The sequence below is a fragment of the Pseudorca crassidens genome, chromosome X, assembly GCF_039906515.1.
Source record: "Pseudorca crassidens isolate mPseCra1 chromosome X, mPseCra1.hap1, whole genome shotgun sequence".
NCBI classification, from domain to species: domain Eukaryota; kingdom Metazoa; phylum Chordata; class Mammalia; order Artiodactyla; family Delphinidae; genus Pseudorca; species Pseudorca crassidens.
The window spans coordinates 15,120,388-15,135,678 of NC_090317.1; positions in this window are offsets into that span (position 1 = coordinate 15,120,388).

Sequence of the window (15,291 nt, forward strand, 5' to 3'; positions counted from 1 at the left end):
AAAACACATACAGGATTTATGTAATGAAAACAACATAATGCCGATGAAATAAATCAAAGAAGATCTAAATAAATGGTAAGGCATACTATTTTCATGAATTGGAAGACTCAAAAGAGTAAAGATGTCATTTCTCTTCCAAATTTATCTACAGGTCGAATGCAATTTCTATCAAACTCCCAGTAAGTGTTTTGTGTAAATAGACAATAAAGTTCTAAAATTTATAACAACAATCAACAAAATGAAAAGGTAACCTAAGGAATGGAAGAAAATATTTGCAAATCATGTATCTGATAAGGAGTTAATATCCAAAATATATAACATACAACTCAATAATTCATACAAAACAACAATAACAAATAATCTGGATTAAAAATGGGCAGAGAAACTTAATAGACATTTTTCCAAAGAAAATATACAAACGGCCAACAAGTACATGAAAAGGTGCTCAACATCACTTATCATCATGGAAATGCAAACCCAAACCACAATGTGATATCACCTCACACCTGTTAGAATGGCTATTCTAAAAAAGACAAAAGACATGAATATTGGTGAGGATGTGGAGAAAAGGGAACCCTTGTACACTGTTGATGGGAATGTAAATTGGTGCAGCCACTGTGGAAAACAGTATGGAAGTTCCTCAAAATATTAAAAATAGAATTACCATATGATCCAGCAATCCCACTTCTGGGTGTATATCAAAAGGAAATAAAATCAGGATCTCAAAGAGATATCTGGACATCCATGCTTATTGAAGCATTATTCACAAAAGCCAAGTTATAGAAATGACCTAAGTGTCTGTCAATGGATGAATGGATAAAGAAGATGTGATATATATATATGTGACAACATGGATGGGCATTGTGGGCATTATGCTAAGTGAAATAACTCAGAGAAAGACAAATACTGTATGATATCACTTATATGTGGAATCTAAAAAAGCCAAAGCCATAGAAACAGAGGAGAATGGTGGTTACCAGGGCTGGGTTGGTGGAAAGATGCTGGTCAAAGGGTACAAACTTCTACTTGTAAGATGAATGAATTCTGAGGATAATGTACAGCATAGTGGTCATAATTAATAATACTGTATTATATACTTGAAAGTGGCTAGGAGAGTCAATCTTAACTGTTCTCATCACACACACAAAAAATGGTAATTATGTGACATGATACAGATGTTAGCTAATGCTATGGTGGTAACAATTTTGTAATATATAAGTGCATCAAATCAACAAGTTGTACACCTTAAACTTACCCAAGATTTTATGTCAATTATATCTCTATAAAGCTAAAAAATAAAAATACAATTTATATGGAAAGGCAAATTCATATGGAAGAGCTAAAACAATTTTGAAAAATAAAAAGTGGGAGAATCATTCTAGGCAATATTAAGATTTGTTATATAGCTACAGTAATCAAGACTGAGTGGCACTGAGAGATAGACATATAGATTAATGGGACAGAATAGGTAACCCAGTAATAGACCCACACAAATATACCCAGCTTATTTTTGACAAAGGTACAAAATCAACTCAATGAAGTCAAGACAGCCTTTTCAACAATTGCTGCCTAAGCAACTCGATATCCATAGGCAAAAAGAACAATGATCCTTCTACTATAATTGAAAAATCAACTTGAAATGGATTATAGACTTAAATGTAAAACATAAAACTATAAAAACTTAAAGAAAAAATAGAAGAAAGTCATTAGGACCTAGAGTTAAGTGAAGAATTTTTAGACTTGACACAAAAAGTATGGTCCACAAAAGGAAAAATTGATAGTTTTGACCTCATAAAAATAAAAAACTATTGCTATATGAAATACTCTATTAAAAAGACAAGTTATCGTTTATATATTTTGGATATTAACCACTTATTGGTCATATCATTTGCAAGTACTTTCTCCCATTCACCAGGTTGTATTTTCATTTTGTCAATGGTTTCTTTTGCTGTGCAAAAGCTTTTAAGTTTAATTAGGTCCCATTTGTTTATTTTGCTTTCATTTCTTTTGCATTAGGAGACAGATCCCCCAAAATATTGCTATGATTTATGTCAAAGGGTGTTCTGCCTATGTTCTCTTCTAGGGATTTTATGGTTCAGGTCTTACATTTAGGTCTTTAATCTATTTTGAATTCACTTTCATATATGGTGTGAGGAAATGTTCTAATCTCATTCTTTTACATGTAACTGTCCAGTTTTCCCAGACAATCTCTTATTGAAGAGATTGTCTTTTCTCCACTGTATATTCTTGCCTTCTTTGTTGTCGATTAATTGACCATAAGTGCATGGGTTTATTTCTGGGCTCTCTATTATATTCCATTATCTGTGTCTGTTTTTGTGCCAGTACCATGCAGTTTTGATTACTGTAACTTTGTAGTACAGTCTGAAGTCAGGGAGTGTGATACCTCCAGCTTTATTCTTTTTTCTCAAGATTGCTTTGGCAATTCTGGGTGTTTTGTAGTTCCATTTAAATTTTAGGATTATTTGTTCTAGTTCTGTGAAAAATGTTGTGGGTATTTTGATAGGGATTGCATTAAATCTGGACATTTTAACAATAGCCATGAAAAAGAATGAAATTCTGCTATTTGCAACAACATTGGATGGACTTAGAACTTAGTGAAATAAGTCAGACAGAAAAATACAAATACTCTATGTTATCACTTAAACATGGAATCTCAAAAATAAAACAAACAAATGTATATAACAAAACAGAAACAGACTCACAGATATAGAGAGCACACTAGTGGCTACCAGTAGGGAGAGGGAAGTGGGGAGAGGCAAAACAGGGGTAAGGGATTAAGAGATACAAAGTACTTGTAGAAAATAAATAAGCAACAAAGATATATCATTCAGCACAAGGAAATATAGCCATTATTTTGTAATAACTTTAAATGGAGACTGATCTAGAAAAATATTGAATCACTATGTTGTACACCTGAAACTAATATAATATTGTAAATCAACTATACTTCAAACAAACAAACAAAAATAAGTCAAGCTACTGAATGGGAGAACATATTTGCAAGCCTCTATTGGCAAAGAATTAGTATCTAGAACATACAAAGAACTCAACACTCTACAGTAAGAAAACAAACAACTCAATTTAAAAATGTGCTAAGGAGCTGAAGAGACACCTTACTAAAGAAGGTATGCAGATGGAAAATAAGCATATAGAAAGCTGTTCAACATCATTAGCCATTAGGGAAATTAAAACCACAATGAGATATCACTACACAACAATCAGAAGTGCTAAAATGTAAATAGTGGCAAAATCAAATGCTGATGAGCATGTGGAGAAAGTGAATCATTCATACATTATTGTTGGGAAAGTAAAATGGTACAGCCTCTTTGGATAATAGTTTGGCAGTTCTGGTCAAAACTAAAAATAAGCTCACCACATTATCCAGATATTGTACTATCAGGCATTTATTCCTAATGAAAATTTATGGTCTATGTCCATACTACTCTGAATGTGCTCAATTTCATCTAATGAAAACTTATGTTCACAAAAAAAACCCTCTATACAAAAGTTCATAGCAGCTTTATTCATAATAGCCCAAATTGGAGGTAGCCAAGATATCCTTCAATGGGTATATAGCTAAACAAACTGTGGTACATTTAGCATGGACTACTACTCAGCAGGAAAAAGGAATGAACTATTTATACAAGCAACAACTTGGATGTATTTCCAGGGAATTATGCTGAGTGAAAAAAGCCAGTCTCAAAAGGGTGCATACTGTATGATTCAGCTCATATAACATTCCTGAAATAACAAAATTATAGAGATGTGGAACAGATTACAGTACTTACCAGAGGCTAGGGATGGTGGGAGGAGTGCTGTGTGTGTGGTTATAAAGGCATGAAGGAGATTCTTGTGGTAAGAGAATAGTTGTATACTTTAATTGCAGTGGTAGCTATATGAATCTACACATCATAAAATGACATACATATACATTGTACAATGTCAAACTTCTGGTTTTGATATTGCACTATAATTATGTAAGATAAAACCCTTGGGGGAAACTGGATGAAAGGTGTATAGGACCTCCATGTACATTTTTTGCAACTACAATTATTGCAAAATAAAAAGTTTTTTAAAAGTTTGTTAAAACATTGGGAACAAAGCTGGAATTTTAATGTCAATTTTTCTGATTTTAAAGTTAGGCTGTATAATAACAGTGAGCAATTGTTAAGTGTTTAGGCCAAGTTCTGTTAAGTAACTTGCCAGACATCACACAGTTAGAAAGTGATAGCGCAGGACTACAACCCAACTCTGACTCCAAACATGCATGTTTAACCACTGTGCTGACTCTCTGAATCATATGGGAGGGGGAGGAACACGGCATGAATGGAGGAAAAGAATTGGATATGAGAGAAAGTAAAAGAGAGAAAAGGACAAAGTGACAAATTTAATTTATCGTAGTCAGGAAAATAAAAATTAAGTCCACAACGAGATGCCATAACCCACCCACCAGATTGACAAAACTAACAAGTCTGACCATACTAACTGTAGTCAGGTTGTGGAGTACTGGGAACTCTTTATTATTTTTTATTTATTTATTTATTTATTTATTTTTTGCGGTACGTGGGCCTCTCACTGTTGTGACCTCTCCCGTTGCGGAGCACGGGCTCCAGACACGCAGGCTCAGCGGCCATGGCTCACAGGCCCAGCCGCTCCACGGCATGTGGGATCTTCCTGGACCAGGGCACGAACCCGTGTCCCCTGCATCGGCAGGCAGACTCTCAACCACTGCGCCACCAGGGAAGCCCTGGGAACTCTTATACACTGGGATGGGAGTGTAAATTGGTACAGTCATTTTGGGAAATAAGCACTGGCTAGTGAATTTGAACATGTGCAAAATCTACACATAGCAATACCACTCCTTGGTATATGTTATGAGAAACTTGTGCACCGGGAGATATTTTTCTACTTCTTTGTTTATAATAGCAAGAAACTATAACCAATGCAATTGCCCAGCAGTAGTAGAATGGGTAAATAAAATGTGGTATAGTAAATCAGAGGACTTGAATAACACTAAAAACCAATGAGATCTATCAGACATATATAGAAGAATCCACTCAACAACAGCAGAATAAACATTCTTCTCAAGTGCACATGGAATATTATCCAGGATAGACCACAAAACAAGTCCCAATAAATTTTAAAATATTGAAATCATGCAAAGTACCTTTTCCAACTACAGTGGAATGAAGCTGTAAATCAATAACAGAAGGAAAACTAGAACATTCACAAATATGTGGAAATTAAACAACACACTCTTTAAAAATCCAAATGGTCAAAGAAGAAATCACAAAGGAAATTAGAAAATAGAGACAAATGAAAATAAAAACACAACATACCAAAACTTATGGGACTCAGTGAAGGCAGTACTTGGAAAGTTATAGCAATAAATACCTACATTTTAAAAAGAAAGATCTTAAATCAATAACCTAACTTTAGTCCTTGAGGATACAGAAAAAGAGTAACGTAAACCCAAAGCCGGCAGAAGGAAAGGAATAAGAAAGATTACAATGGATATAAATAAGAGAATAGAAAAATAATAGAGATAATCAACAAAAACAAAAGCTGGTTCAATGAAAAGACCAACACAATTGGCAAACCTTTAGATAAGCTTTTAGACAAAGGGAAAAAAAGAATATACAAATAACTAAAATCAGAAATGAAAGTGGGGACATTAAAGGATTAAAGAGAATGCTATGAACAAGTTGTTGTACACCAATAAATTAGATAACCTAAGTGAAATGGACACGTTCCTAGGAACACACATATTACTTAAACTGACACAAGAAGAAATGAAAATCTCAACAGACCTGTAACAAGTAAAGAGATTTAATCGGTAATCAAAAACCTTCCAAAAAAGAAAAAGAAAAAAAAATGCCTTCAATGATGACTTCTACCAAACATTTAAAAAATAAACACCAATTCTTATCAAATTCTTCCAAGAAACAGAAGAGGAGGGAACACTTCCTAACTCAGCATTGCCCTAATACTGAAGCCAGATAGAGATATCTTAAGAAAGGAGAATTATAGGCTAATCCCTTATGAATAGAGGTACAAAAATCCTCAACACAATACTAGCAAAATGAATCCAACAACATATTAAAAGAGGTGGTTCAACATAAGAAAACCAATCAATTTAATACACCACACTAATATAATGCAGAAAAAACCCCCACATGATTATCTCAATTGATGCAGAAAAGGCATTTGACAAAAATCCCACACCCTTTCATGATAAAAACACTGAAAACTATGCATATAAGGGAACTTCTTCAACATGGTTAGGGGAATTTATTAAAAAAAACCCAAACTCACAGGTAACATCATACTCAATGGTGAAAAACTGAAAACTTTCCCTCTAAAATCAGGAACATTACAAGAATGCCCATTTTCACCATGGCTATTCTACACTGTACTTAAAGTTCTAGCCAAAGCAACTAAACAAGAAAAATAAATAATAAAAGGCATCCAAATTGAAAAGAAATAAATAAAACTATTTCTATTTGAGGATAATGTGATCCTATACATAGAAAACTCCAGAGAATCCACAAGAAAGATACTAAAGCTAATAAATGAATTCAGCAAAATTTCAGAGTACAAGATTAACACAAAAATCAGTTCTGTTTCTATACACCTGCAGTGGACAATCAGAGAAGGAAATTAAGAAAGCAATTCCATTTACAATAGCATATAAATGAATAAAATACCTATGAATAAATTTAGTCAAAGAGGTGAAATACTTGTACACTGAAAAATGCAAAACATTGCTGAAAGTATTTAAAGAAGACCTAAAAAAATAGAAAGACATTTGTTGTTCATGAGTAGGAAGACTACATTGTTAAGATGTTAATACTACCCAAAGTAGGCTACAGATTAAATGCAATCCCTGTCAAAATTCCAACAGCATTTTTTTTCAGAGATGGAAAAGCCAATCCTCAAATTCAAATGGCATTGCATGGGACTCCAAATAGCCAAGACAATTTTGTTAAAAAAGAAAAAAGTTGGAGGTCTCACACTTCTTATTTCAAAACTTACTGCAAAGCTAAAGAAAATTTTTTAAAGCATGGTACTGGCATAAGGATAGACATATAGACCAATGTAGCAGAACTGAGAGTACAAAAATAAATCCATACACCTATGGCCAATTGATTTTTGACAAGGGTGCCAAATTCATTCCATGGGGAAAGAGCAACCTCTTCAGCAAATGGTTCTGAGACAACTGGATTTCCACAAGCAAAAGAATGAAGTTGGATCCCTACCTCACAATACATATAAAATTAACTCAAAATGAATCAGTGACCTAAAGATAAGACCTAAACTATTAGAAGAAAACATAGGGGTAAAAATATTCATGGCCTTGAATTTGGCAAAGGATTCTTAGATATAACAACAAAAGCTTGAACAACAAAGGAAAAACAGATAAATTGAACTTCATCAAAATTTAAAGCTTCTGTCCCTCAAAGGACATTATCAAGAAAGTAAAAAGAAAATCTACAGAATGGGAGAAAGTATTTTCAAATCATATATCTGATAAATGTCTAGCATCAAGAATATATAAAGATCACATGGTAGTTCTATTTTTAATTTTTTCACAACATATATCAAACATCAAGTTGTACACCTTAAACATATACAATTCCTATTTATCTGTTTTATTTCAATAAACCTGGGGAAAAAAGAATATATAAAGAACTCCTAAAACTTAACCAAAAAGACAAAGAACTCAAATAAAAAATGGGCAAAGGACAAGAACAGAATTTTTCAAAGAAATACAAATGGCCAATAAGCATATGAAAACACGCTCAATATCATTAGTTGTTAGAGAAATGCAAATAAAAACCACAATGAGGTACTACGTCACACCTATTAAGATGGCTATAATTTTAAAAAATCAGAAAATAAGAAGTGTTGGCAAGGATGTGGAGAAATCAGAACCCTCATTCATTGGTAGTGGGAATGTAAAATGGTGCAGCCACTGTGGAAAACAGTTGGCAGTTGCTCAAAAAGCTAAACATAGAATTACCATATGACCTAGTAATTCCATGCCTAGGTATATAAACCTGAAAGAATTGAAAATAGGAACTCAAACAGATACCTGTACACCAATATTCATTGCAGCACTATTCACAGTAGCCAAAAGATAGGAAGAATCCATCAACAGATGAATGGATAGACAAAACGTGGTATATATACACAATGGACAATTATTCAGCCATAAAAAGAAATGAAGTTGTGATACATGCTACAACATGGATGAACCTTGAAAACATTATGCTAATTGAAATAAGCTAGACACAAAAGGACAAATATTGTATGATTCCACCTCTATGAAATATCGAGAATAGGTAAATTCATAGAAATGGTAAGTAGATTAGAGGTTACCTGTGGCTGGAGGAAGAGGTGAATGGGAGCTATCACTTAATGGTTACAGAATTTTTGCTTGGGGTTATAAGAAAGTTCTGGAAATTGATAGTGGTGATGGTTGTACAACATTGTGAATGTAGTCAATGCCACTGAATTGTATACTTAAAAATGGTTAAAATAGCAAATTTTATGATCTATAAAATAAAACTTAAAATGTGGAATAATTTTGCAAAAGAATACCATACAATAGTAAAAAAGGATGAATGGCAGCTATACTCATCAACATGGATGAATCTCACAAGTATGAGAGACAGGCAAATTACAAAGGAACATGCATATTACAATTTTGTTTGCATAAACTTCAAACACAGTCAAGCATAATAAACCACATTGTTTAGGGACACAAACATAGATTCAAAACTATAAAGAAAAGTAAGGTAGTGATTACCACAGCAGTCAGGAGAATGGTTAACTCTGAAAGTAAAGTGGAATGGATTGATGCCATTATGCCATGCTGGCAATGTTCTTTTTCTTGATGTGGATGGTAACTACATAGATGTTTGATTTATATTTATTGTTTCAACCCTTGTGGCAAGTGGAGAATATCAGACTTTACCCCAAACATGCATTTTAACAGATCCCCATGTGATTTCTGTGCATGTTAAAGTTTGAGAAGCTCTGCTGTGAACTTTACACGTTTTGTGCACTTTTTCTAAGGGTGTGATATACCTCATGATTTAAACATATGGTCCTAGTTTGATTCAGATTCCATCAGGCTATCAAGAGAACAGTTGTCCATCTCTGATCTAACTCCAGTCACATGTACATATCATATATAATAATAATAATAAAAATGCTAATAACGAGCATTTCTATGCCAGACACCATACATGTATTACTTCACTGAATCTTAAAGCAACCTCAAAGTAGGTTCTATAATTGTCCTCTTTTTACAAACAAGGAGACTGAGATGCAGAGAGGTCAGGTGGTATATCCGGGATTCGAAAAGCTTCTGTTAATCTCCAAAACCCGCATTCCAAAGCTTCACATGATTAGTGAATCCCCGGGTTTCTGCAATAGTAGGAAGGAGGACCCTGGGCAGCTGCCCTGAACATGGAGGGCGCAGGCCGCCGGAGCAGTAGTGGCCGGAGCAGTCGTTCCCGGGGGAACGGCCCTTGGACCGGTCCTCAAGGCCACGCCATCGGTTGCCCTTCCCCTCTGTAAACTGGGCCTACTGCTCTCATGTGGCTTCCAGGCGCGTGATAGTGGTGGTGGGGTAGTTGGTGGTTACCGGGCCTGGCCTGCCGTTGAGCCATCCCTACTCCGCACCGCTCCTGGGTTAGAAGGACACACTCCCGAGAAGGCGATCAAGATCCTGGACTCTCCTGTGTCGGTGCCACGGGAATTCCGGAGCCCTTCGCAGCGCGCGGTTACCCAGGGACGGGCGGGTCTCTCCGTGGCCGCACTGGGACGATTTGGAGAAGGAAACAAAGGCTAGGCTCGCCAAGGGCCGCTGGAGCGCGAGGTCCAAGGCGCGGCCCAGGAGCCGCTGGGGGCTCTCGGCCCAGCAGAGGTCCCAGAGCCTGGGCTTTGCGCACCCCGTCTGGGCTCGCTGTTCCCAGTCCTGCTACTCCTTCATTGAGATTTGTGCTTTATTGCCACCCCTCAACAATAAATAGATTTAAACACTGTACTTTTCTGATATTTCACTCCCCCAGTTTTTTTTTCTTCTGCACAAACTCTTTGAACCAGAATCATAATATAACGAAAGGCATCTGGCATTTAAAGACGCTTTGAAATTTACCTTGGGTTTCCACTTGAGGCTCTTGGTTAACTGACAATACAGAGCATTATTTGCAAAGCGTAAAATTATTTGCGGTGAGATGGAAATGAGACGACATCGTTCTTGGGGAAAGCCATAAGCGCAAAATGCTTTTTTAAAACCAGTACTATGGATGGTAACCTACTACAGGAAGTGATATTTTTCCAGTGATTCATTACTCATTACAGTTATAATGAAAGATGCATGATATTAGGATTTAAAGTAGAATGAAATGTTCTTTCTTCAAGCTTTACAAATCGAGCTGTTTGTTTTCCATATTTGTGTATACCTATTAGTTTTAATTACACTAATAATTTCCCTGGGTTCTTAAATTTACATTAGCTTTTAAAGTATAGAGAAAACATTCCTCATATAATTTAATCATTTGTGCAAATGGCAGACAAGGAAGTTATTGGTTTGTATTGTAATTATTGTAGTTCATGTTTTGAGCTCATTTGTACAATTGCTAAATTAATAATTATCATTTACGTAAGCAGATTAGGTCATCTGCACTCATTTACAATTATAATTCAGAAATGATTAGATGTTCTTCAAATTTCCCAGTTTCTTTAATGCCCTTATTAAAACTGTACATTAAAGAATTTTCCAATTAAGTCTATTATCATAAGTAAATCTGGCTTAGGACATATAATTCCTCCCATGCTATTGCATATAAATTTTCAATTAATCCATCTCTTCCAAAATGTACGGCAAAACAAGTTGATAAAAGCCATCCTAGTTAAAATTCACAAGGCCAAACTATTATGAGTAGTATAAAATAGTATATGAAATTAATCTATATAAAAAACAGGTATTACATCAGGTAAAACTTGAATGTTCCTTGCTCTTTACTGTGATGTATAGTTTGTGGGAAGAGAACTTTTGACTGACTGCATAGATTCTTCAATATCATAGAATGCCAGGAAATATTTAAAAGCCACACATAGTTGAAACACATTGACTTTTTTTTTTCAAATTATAAATGTAATGCATATTTGGAAAATACAGAAAATCATGAGGAAGGAAAAAATATCATATATAATTTTGCCACCCAGAGATAGTCTTTGTTATCATTTTGGTTTTTATCTTTCAAGACCTGTCAATGGATTTTTATCAATCCATCCATTTGTGTGTGTGCTATGCAGTAACAAAATTGGAGTTGTATTATACATACTGTTCAAATTCTTCTTTTTCATGGCTGTAATAAAAAGAATGATGTTTTGTTCCATTTTCTTTGCCACAGAACTGACTGACAATTGTATTTATTATAAAAGTTCTATACTTTGAAGAACAAAGTTCCTTGTAAACAAAGGTAATTGAATCCCAACTCTTACACTTACTAGTTGTGTGACCTTGGATAAGATACTTAATCACTCTGTGCATCAGTCTCCTCCTTAGTAAAATTGGGATAATGATGGTGTACCTATTTCAGAGAGTTGAGCGGATCAAACATATTAATTTAATATGAAGCTCACAGAACAATGCCTGACACATAGTAAATGCTATGTAAATGTTTGCTATATGAATTATTTTACTAGCTTTCTGGGGGTTAAATAATTAGTTTGCTGCTAGGGTATCCAAATCTTGGGGAATTTTTCTTTTAGGTTAGTGATACTATTACTGTGTGAGAGTAATACCACCTTCTCAGGCTGTTCATAAGAACAGCATGTCTACTCTGCACGTACCGCATGAAGACAGCCAGGATATGGAGAATGAGAGGCAGGGGAGGAGAGACAAATAGGAAACCAACTTAGAGACACTGTAGAAAAGGTAAGGATTAAAGGATACATTTTTAGTTAGAGAGGTATTAACAATGGGCTCTCTCTGAGTGCCAGAACTACTCCTGTTTAATGTTTTTATGAATGCTCTGACAGTAAGAGTACACATATAAATGTCTGTTTCTGCAAATAACATTACGTTTTTCCAGTGGTGAAAAGTCAAATTAATGGACATCATAAACTAGAGGAAGATTTTACTAGTTAGTGGGCAAAAACTAGAAAATAAGCTTTTTAATGAACTTTATTGAGGTATAATTTACATACAATAAATTACACCCATTTAAAGGATACAGTTTGATGAGTTTTGATAAATATATTCACCTTCACCCCACCTCCCACCCTACTGCCAGACTTGGAGAACCATCGATCTTTCTGTCACCTAAGTTTTAGTTTGCATTTTCTAGAATTTCATATAAATGGAATTATACTGTACATACTCTTTTGTGTCTGGCTTCTTTCATTCTGCATGTCTTTGAGATTCGTCCATGTTGTACCATGCATTAGTAGTTTATTCCTTTTCATTGCTGAATGGCATTCCATTACACGGTATATACCACAACTCATTTATCCACTCAACCATTGATAGACATTTGGGTCGTTTCCAATTTTGAGCTAAAAATTACTGGTGTGCTGAAGCTGGCTCATACTGTCTTGTAGAAGCTGATGGTACACATCTCTTCTCAACTCCCTGTTTGGTGATGACAGGCTGGTAGCTTGAAATCAACCATGGCGGGAGTATTTCCACAAAGGAAATTGACAAATCAGAAATTCTTTTCCCCCAGTGAGCCAGTTTTACCAGAACTGCACTGGCTATTATGAATAAAGATGCAATAAATATCTGTGTAGAAGTTTCTGTGTAGACATAAGTTTTTATTTATAGTGGGTAAGTACCTAACAGTATGATTTCTGAATTGTATGGTTACTGAGTGTTTAATTTTATAAAAAACTGCCAAGGAGTTTTCCAAAGTGGTTGTACCACTTTACCATTCCCGCAAGCAATGTGTGAAAGTTCCATTTGTTCCACATCCTCACCAGTACTTGGTATGGTCAGTCTTTGATTTTAGCCATTCTAATGGTTGTGTAGTGGTACCTCATGTGGTTTTAACTTGACTTTCTATGAAGACAAGTAATGTAGAGCATTTTTTCAGAGGCTTATTTGCTATTCTTTTTTTAAAAACTTATTTATTATTATTTTATTTATTTATTATTTATTTAATTTATTCTGGCTGTGTTGGGTCTTAGTTGTGGCATGCAGGATCTTTGTTGAGGCATGCAGGATCTTTCATTGCGGCGCGTGGGATCTTTGTTGTGGTGCGCAGGCTTCTCTCTAGTTGTGGCGTGTGGGTTTTCTCTTCTCTAGTTGTGGCACGCAGGCTCCAGGGTGCGTGGGCTCTGTAGTTTGCAGCACACAGGCTCTAGTTGAGGCGCCTGAGCCCAGTAGCTGTGGCGTGTGGGCTTAGTTGGCCTGCGGCATGTGGGATCTTAGTTCCCTGACCAGGGATCGAACCCACGTCCCCTGCATTGTAAACCAGATTCTTTACCACTGGACCACCAGGGAAGTCCCTGCTATTCTTTCTTTTTTTTTTTTTCTTTTTGTCCCTGCTATTCTTATATCTTCTTTTTTGGTCTTTTATTCATGCATCTTGACCATTTAGGGGGGGTTGTCTGTCTTCTTCTTATTGAGCTGTAAGAGGTCTTTATATATTCTTGATACAAGTCCTATATCAGATATATGCATTACAAATATTTTCTCCTAGTCTATGGTTTGCCTTTTCATTTTCTTATTTGTGTCTTTCAAAGAGCAGAAACTTTAATATTGTATAAAGTCTATTTTATCAATTTTTTTCTTTTATGGTTTATGCCTTTTGCATACTATATAGGAAATCTTTGCTTAATTCAAGGTCAAAATTTTTCCCTATGTTTTCTTCTAGAAGTTTTGGAGCTGTAGGTTTTTTATGTAGATATATAATTCATTTAAGTTAACTTTTGTGTATGGTGTGAGACAATGGTTGATGTTTATTCTTTCCCCATATGGATATCCAGTAGTTCCAGCACCACTTGTTGAAGAGTACCCATTCCCCAAATCAACTGACTCTATATGTGAGGGTTTATTTCTTGACTCTCTATCCTAATCCACTGATCTATATGCCTATCCTTGATTAATGTAGCATTATATAGGGTTGGCCAAAATGTTCCTTCTATAATGTCTTATGGAAAAACCCAAACGAACTTTTTGGCCAACCCAATAGAAAGCCTTGAAATCAGATAGTTTGTCTTCAACTTTGTTCTATTTTATTTGCTTATTTGTTAAATTGTTTTGGCCCTTCTAGATTTTTCCATTTCCATATATATCATAGATTCAGTTTGTCAATTTCTACAAAAAGCACGCTGGCATTTTCACTGGGATTGTATTGCATTTATAAATCATTTTTGGGAGAACTGATATCAATTCTTGGCCTTCTAGTCCATGATCATGGTATATCTCTCAATTTACATATTTTCTTTAATTTCTTTTGACAATATTTTATAGTTTTCAGTTTATAGGTCTTGCTCATATTTTGTTAAATTTACTCCTAAGCATGCCATGTTTTTGGATGCTATTGTAAATTCTATTTTTTAAATTTAAATTTTCAAATTTTTACTGTTAGTACACAGAAATACAATTGCTTTTTATATTGTCTGCGTATCTTTTTATCTATAAATTCACTTATTAGTTCTAGTAGCATTTTTGGAGATATTTTAGAATTCCTTAAAATGTACACAACCATGTCACGTGCCAATATAACAAAGACAGTTTTACTTCTTTTTCAATCTGTATACCTTCTATTTCCTTTTCTTGCTTTGCAATGACTGAGACGTCTAATATAGGCATAACTCATTTTATTGCACTTCGCAGATACAGGTTTTTTTTGTGTTTTTAAATTAATTAATCTTTTTACATATTGAAAGTTTGTGGCAAACTTGCAGCAAGCAAGTCTATTGGCATCACTTTTCCAATGGGATTTGCTCACTTCATGTCTCTGTGTCACATTTTAGTAATTATCACAATAGTCCAAACATTTTCAGTATTATTATATTTGTTATGGTTATCTGTGATCAGTGATCTCTGATGTTACTATTGTAATTGTTTCAGGGCACCACGAAACCCACCCATATGAGACAGCAAACTTAATCAGTAAATGTTGTGTGTGTTCTGACTGCTCCACTGACCAGCCATTCCCCCATCTCTCTCCCTCCCCTCGGGCCTCCCTATTCCCTGAGACACATTAATAGTGAAATTAGGACAATTAATAATCCTACAATGGG